This window comes from Arvicanthis niloticus, chromosome 2, assembly GCF_011762505.2.
Source record: "Arvicanthis niloticus isolate mArvNil1 chromosome 2, mArvNil1.pat.X, whole genome shotgun sequence".
Classification (NCBI taxonomy): Eukaryota; Metazoa; Chordata; class Mammalia; order Rodentia; family Muridae; genus Arvicanthis; species Arvicanthis niloticus.
Genome location: NC_047659.1, coordinates 75,392,060 through 75,397,523, shown reverse-complemented (window position 1 = coordinate 75,397,523; position 5,464 = coordinate 75,392,060). Strand labels below are relative to the sequence as shown.

The following is a 5,464-nucleotide window of genomic DNA, read 5'->3' as shown; positions in this document are numbered from 1 at the left end:
GTGTGTGTGTGAGAGAGAGAGAGAGAGAGAGAGAGAGAGAGAGAGAGAGAGAGAGAGAGAGAGAATGGTCGCTTTTGGCCATGTGGTTTCCTAGATACCACAGCTGGGGACTTAGAGAGGCTTCTCCCTCTCCCCACTTCCTGCATCTGAGACCTCAGCCTTGCCTCTTGCTTCCAACTCACACACCGTCATCTGAGCAGGTGTTGGTACCAGGGCCTGGGATGCAGCCTTCTCCTGCCCTAGAGGACACTATAAGATCCAGGAGTGCCCAGAACTGGAACCACAGCTCCCAGGCTTTGGCAGAATCAATCTGGCTTCCTGCTCTCAGGTCTGAGCTTGTTCACACTGCACTGGAAAGGAAAACACTCCCACGTCCTGCAACGGGCACTGGGTCATGCAAGCTGCAGCAAGCCAAGCCCGTCTTAATGGCTGAGAGGGTGACAATGGACCCGGGCACTTGCCTCCTTATTATGTATCCTTTTAAAATTGTTTCTAATCAAGCGATCTCAAAGTGGAAAATACATGTAAGAAAGGGCGAGTGGAAGACTTCTCATAATCCTGACTTCTAGTAGCAACCGCTGTTCCTTCCAGTCTCTTTGTTCTATGCATGGGCATATTCCTTATCCAAGTGGGGCTGCATGATGACTTCTGCCTGGGGTGTTTGCTTCTCTTTCACATCTCTCTCAAGGGAGTACAGCCCTGGAGAATCTCTGCTGGTTACTAGGCTCTCAAGCTTCAGGTGGATCATTAAGTAGTAGCACACTAGTGAGAATTTTGGATGGGCTCTGGTTTGGCCAAATGCAATAGCCCCAGGCTCAGTGTCTACAATAAGATGTTCCTGCCCAGCCCTTCCTGACTCATGTACTATCCTTAACTAGTCACCCCATCCCTCCAGGCCTCAGTTTCTTCACCCGTGAAACAGAATGTTTGATTACCGACTTTGCCAGCTCCATGTTTCATGACTAAGCACCTGCAGAATCACAGGCAGATTCTAGGAGCAGGTAAGAACCCTGACGGCTGAGGGGAGTCTCTGATTCCAGCTGGGGTCAGGTGAATGATGGGTTTATCTTGATGTGGAAATTTGACCACCACCTTGGCAGTCAGCACCCTGTGCAAGCTGTGGTTCCCTGGGCTCTGCAGATGGCTAAGCTGTCTCCAGCTTCCTGCTTCCCTAAGGCAGAGAGGGAGGTGGCTGTTTCAGTACCAGCCCTGAGCTCACTGACCTTCTGCTTCTCAGTCATGGTATTAATAGTCGGAACCAGTGGCCAACAGCTGCTGGTTTCAGCCTCAGATGCAGAGCACATGACTAGGAAACTAGGTGCCTAGGAAACTAGGGCCTGGAGGTAGGGGTGGTGGTGGGGTAAGGGTGGGGTTTGGGCGGGTTGGTTCAGGCTCTGGGAAAGGCCTGAGGAAAACTTCCTTCGCTGCCTCCCTTTTTCCTTTCTCCTTTGCTTTAGACAGCAACAGGCTGTGGTCAAGGTGCTTTGAACAGCCCATGGTGAAACTTGCAGGCTAAGGCAGAAGCTGCTGGAGGCTTCACGGAGGGAGGAATTCCAGAAGCATGAGCAACAGATGTCTGTCCCAGAGCTGGGTGGCTAGCCTCTTACTTTCTCCTGTGGAAACAGCAATAATAACAGCAACAACGAGTACAATAAAACCACCAGGCTACCAGGCCACCAGCACTCAAGCCACACTAGACAATGAACCAGATCCTGTGGCATCAGTCTTGTGTCACAGATAAGGGAACTGAAGCTCAAGTAGGCGAAGCTACTTGTCCAAAATTCTCTACCCAAGGAGCAGCAGGACTACTACAAGGACTCTGGGCTGTCCAACCCTGAGCTCGCTCTCCTTGAATCTCTGCTTCTCATTTACTCAGGAATGGAGAATCTCCCACTGTAGCAGCTCTGTCCTCTTACACATAAATAATCCCAGCAGCTTTGCCATTCTGTCAGTTCCCAGGCATCTATGTGCTTAACGACCGTTCTCGACAATGCCTGCAAAATGTTGACCTGGTCCCCAAAACAGAAATTTAATATCAGGGATGAGACAAATGACACAGATCCTGTGGGCTTGGCATGCATTAATTATGGCCTCTTGGAAAGAATGAATGTTTTTGGACCACGCCCACTATAGCGTGAGCCTCATCTCTGCCGTTTACCAGCTGTATGACTCCCGGCAAGTGTTTTACCGTACCCGTGTCTCATACCGCACCTTCAACAAAAAGAATGCTAAATCTTTCCTAGAGTAACTTTTAAAGGTTGAAGTGCTAGTCGGTAAAATACTATTGCATAGTATATGCTTAATCATTTTGGCAATTAAAATAATCATTTAATTATTTTGAAATCTGGTCAATGAGGCGCTGGCCAAATGGCATGAAGTTTATTCTATTTTCTCTAACAGCCAGTTGTATGAGTGCAAATGGCTTCCTTTTCTGATTCTATTCCCAAGTTGAGAACAGTGTTGTTGTAAGGAACAAATAAATTGATAAAAATAAAAACCTACTGTGTTCCTGATCTCCATTACCATACCAACTGTGAGAACGGTGGTATCTTACTGTGGTTTCGGTTTGCACTTCCCTAATGTGGAACATCTTTACATGTTTATTGGCTGAATGTGATTCACTTTTTAAAAAAAAAAATCTGTCTCTGTCTGTCTGTCCCTGTTTCTCTCTCTCTCTCTCTCTCTCTCTCTCTCTCTCTCTCTCTCTCTCTCTCTCTCCCTCTCTCTTTTGTGTGTGTGTGTGTGTGTCTGTGTGTCTGTGTGTGTCTGTGTGTGTCTGTGTGTGTGTGAAGGGCAAAGATTGATGCTCAATGTCTCCCTCGATTATTCTTCACCTTATTCTGTTGAAGACAAGGTCTCTCGGTGATCCTAGACCCCTTTGACTAAGCTGGTTGACCAGCCTTTCTCTGACCCTCCAGTTCTCAGATTACAGATACATACTGCCAGCACCTAACTTTTATGTGGCTGTTAGGTTGTCCAAACTCAGGCCCTTAGTGCAGTAAGCCCTTTAGTAACTGAGCTGCCTCCCAGCACCCTGTTTTACTTTTTTCTTTCTTTTAAAAAATCTAGATGTCAAAAGGGAACTCCTTCAATATGGAGAGGCCTCCAGTTTCCATGCAAGGATTTCTGCTTCAAGTCTAAAATGCACTCTCTTTGGACGGATGAAGCAAGCTCGAATGTGGTCCATCATATCCGTCAGGTGTACGGTCTGCACCACACAGTTTATACTCATTATTTCAATTGGTCACGGAAGCATCCTTACAGGGTGCAGAAGGCAGATGAGAAAATTGAGGTTCAGAGATAAGAAAACAGAGATAAAAGGACATCTTCCAGATCATGAACCCTAAAAATATGCTTGGTGGTGTCCAACAGAAGTGGCATCTTGCCCATCCAACATCCACTTCCCTTTCCTCTACTTCAAAGTCTTGGTTTTGTTAGAGTGTCTGAGACAGCAATGGTGGATCTACCCCCTACTGAGAGATTAAGGTGACAGTTACTTATGCAGAATAAGAAGTGTCTTAGAAAATACTTCCTCATCAAAAAAGCAATACCCAGTTGGTATGACCTCTATTTTCCTAGCACATATGGTTCCAATGGAATACCTAGAATGGCAGCATCTTAGGACCACGTGGGAACCAGCCTTAGAATGCAGCCAGCAGCAGATGACAGAACAGAAAGAGAGAAAGAACCTGGGCACAATATCATTCAAGTGTCAATAGTTATCCCATAAGTCTGTCCTTATATCTTGTAGTATTATTAGAGATTGAAAATTTTAACGTTTTTGTATATAAGTGATAAATAATGTCATTAAATGATGAATGAAATTATAAATTGACAAGAAATTTTAAAAATGATTTTTGGATACATGGTCATCACTATAATTTTATGAATTGAGTGTTATATCAGTTTTGTTCTATATGTAAAGTAAATGAGGCTTTGAGAAATTAAAATTTTGTTCAAAGACACAGAGATAGGAAAAGATAATTCTGGGATTTTAAACCAGTTGTTGGCCCTTGATACGTGTGTGTGTGTGTGTGTGTGTGTGTGTGTGTGTGTGTGTGTGTGTTGCACAAGTACCAGTGTGTTTAGAGGTCATTCTTAGGTGTAACTCCTTGGGAAGCCATCTATCTTGTTCTTTGAAACACAAGTCGACATGGAACCTGGAGTTTTTATGCTTAGACTAGTCGGTCTGGCCAGAAAGCCCCAGGGTATTGTCAGTATCTGCCTCCCCAGAGCTGAGATTACAAGCCTGCGACTCCACACCTACCTTTGGGAACTTGGCTCTTAGTACTGACTTTATTGGCTAAGTATTTATAACCATTCCTATCCTTATCAGCTGTCTGAGAAGATACCCTAAATGAGGCTCAAAGCTACATGCATAAGTATTTCCATTAAAGTTTCCAGACCAATGTAGCTCATGAAAACAATGTCAGTGTGTGCCATCTGGGATATATTTAAATGAATTATGCCATATTTGGTCCATGGGTTAGATACAAATAAAAATGATAATTCTAAAATTTTCACTGAAAACTAAGCAATGAATAATAGAAATAAGCTGAGTGATGACTCATGTCTGTAATCTCAGGAGGCTGAGGCAGGAGGATTATCCCAGGCTAGCTTAAGAAATAGTGGGATGCCTTGTCCTGCTTTTCTTGTTTTTGTTTAGATTTGTCACAGTGCAGGGTCATCTGAGATAAGGGACCCTGGGCTTGTGGTCATGAGTTGTATAAGAAATCGAGCTGGGCAAGCCATGAGGTGCAAGCCAGTAAGCAGCACTCCCTCAGTTTCTGCTTCAGTTCCTGCCTCTGAGGTCCTGTGTGGATTTCGTGGTCTGACCTCCTTTGATGGTGGGCTGTGATATGAAGGTGTAAGCCAAATAAACTCTTTCCTCCCCAACTTGCTTTTAGTGGTGATGTTTTGTCACAGCAATAGAAACTCTAGCTAGGACAGACTTGTCGTGGAAAAACAAAAGCAAATAAACAACAAGATTCCAAAACAAGCAAACAAAGACTCTAAATGAAAAGAAACAGTAAAGGAAACAATATGTATACTTTGTAACTACCAGGTAAAAACATCTTTCCACACGTCATTGAAAATTGGAAAGAGGTTCACAAAAGTAAAGCATTAACCTTTACTAGTAAGGGAACCTCAGACAAAGGTGGTTCATCCTACCAAAGGTATTTATCATTGCAGAGGCATTAAGTTGTTCAGAAGAGAATTGGAGGCATGCTGGAGGCACTGTGAACAGAAGCCAGTGTGTGTGTGTGTGTGTGTGTAAATGTTTGTGTGTGCATGTAGTGTGTATATGTGCACATCTGTAGGTTTGTTCATATTTGTGTGTATTTGTATACATATATGTGCATGTATGTTTATGTGTGTGTGTGTGTGTGTGTGTGTGTGCACATGCACGTGTGTTCACATGCATGCCTGTGTATATACTAGTTAGCTCAGTAGTGGCAGAAGG

At 44.1% G+C, this 5,464-nt stretch overlaps 1 long non-coding RNA gene across 1 annotated transcript; it reads left to right on the top strand.

Moving 5' to 3' along the window:
- The first annotated feature begins 519 nt into the window (after positions 1-519).
- On the top strand, positions 520-2,502 carry LOC143441375 (uncharacterized). The gene is made up of 2 exons (XR_013108711.1): positions 520-1,001; positions 1,458-2,502. It is a non-coding gene; the product is annotated as an uncharacterized LOC143441375 (long non-coding RNA).
- Positions 2,503-5,464: the final 2,962 nt, after the last annotated feature.